This window comes from Rhyacophila brunnea, unplaced genomic scaffold, assembly GCF_057557595.1.
Source record: "Rhyacophila brunnea isolate RB1 unplaced genomic scaffold, BYU_Rbru_1.0 scaffold_6, whole genome shotgun sequence".
Taxonomy (NCBI): Eukaryota; Metazoa; Arthropoda; class Insecta; order Trichoptera; family Rhyacophilidae; genus Rhyacophila; species Rhyacophila brunnea.
This window is the reverse complement of record NW_028233276.1, coordinates 13,977,191-13,978,436: the sequence shown is the minus strand read 5'-3', so window position 1 is coordinate 13,978,436 and position 1,246 is coordinate 13,977,191. Positions and strand designations below refer to the sequence as shown.

Below are 1,246 nucleotides of genomic sequence, written 5' to 3'. Positions count from 1 at the left end.
AAAAAATTTACGATAATTTAAACTTCACAATAATTGTTGCCGTTAACAAAAAGACTAAAACCTTTATGTTATTTAATATTTATCAGTTAAAGTATACGGGACAAATTAAAAAAAATTACGAAAAATATAATAAATTTGAAGTTGTCGCTTATTATAAATATTATTAACAGAATGTATTATTAATTTGTCGATTCTGCATAGAGAGTTAGGGAAAGTAAGTTTTAAACGCTTGGCCACTCGAACGCGGTTTTCAATTGGCTGTTCGTTATGTTTATTTTACCGGGGGTCATTTTGAACATTAAAGTTGTGCCCTGATACGTACCTACCATATTATATTTGACAACAACATAGAGCAACAACTTTAACTTTGAATTATTGGAAAAGTTTTACGTAAAAATCTTTGAACCTGCACAGTCATTCTATTTTGATCACTCAAGAGGGTGTGGCTGAATTGAGATTAAACAAAAAAGACTTTTTGACAAGGTAAGTACCCACCTACCTTCAATAGGTACATATTATAAAATATAACTAAGCATTGTAAAAAATTATATTTGAATAATATGCATTAATGCATATTCAATCTTTCTAAGATCGGTAATTATTAATCATAATTTCAAAGTAGCTACAATCGTTGTTATTTCATATCTGTTATCGCAATCTATAATAATATTATTATTTATCAACGACATCCAATTCAGTCAGCACTCAACTGATTCAACTGATTAACGGGTTTGCGCAATCGCATAACAGCTGAGTAGGTAGATATTAAATTTTGGAAGTAGTTTAGTGGTATGAAGGTTATGAATCTATATTTCTGATCAACCAAACCAAGGCCATGCTTTTTAAAGCATAACAAAAAAACACATGCAGTCCTCATGCAAAATAATGTCTTTTTTTAATTTGGTTAATAGTTAACTTCGCTGTCCATTTTTCACGCACACATTCACGCATGTGTAAAACCTTCATAGTGACTTCATAGTGACCTCGCATCGGCGTGTAGATACCTACTTATACAGGTAGCTTATGTGCGTGTGTTGGTTAAATACGCATTTACGCAGTTGTTACGTTGGAGATGTTCAAGACATTCATTTTGAAAACTTGCAATATAAAATATACAGCGATATAATATTATTATCTAATATCAGTTAAAAACAGGTATTCAGTATTTAATTGTGTTTTAATATTAATACTATCGACCGAGGGTACTTGATGGAATTTGAATTTAAATTGTAATGGATTTAAGTTT

The 1,246-nt window shown here is 30.3% G+C and overlaps 1 protein-coding gene across 1 annotated transcript in view; it reads left to right on the top strand.

Moving 5' to 3' along the window:
• The first annotated feature begins 364 nt into the window (after nucleotides 1–364).
• LOC147065228 (uncharacterized) overlaps nucleotides 365–1,246 on the top strand; it is a 55,165-nt gene continuing 54,283 nt past the window's right edge. Inside the window, exon 1 of the mRNA XM_085956951.1 lies at nucleotides 365–483. The gene's annotated coding sequence lies outside the window, so the exon portion shown is untranslated. The remainder of the gene's footprint in view (nucleotides 484–1,246) is intronic.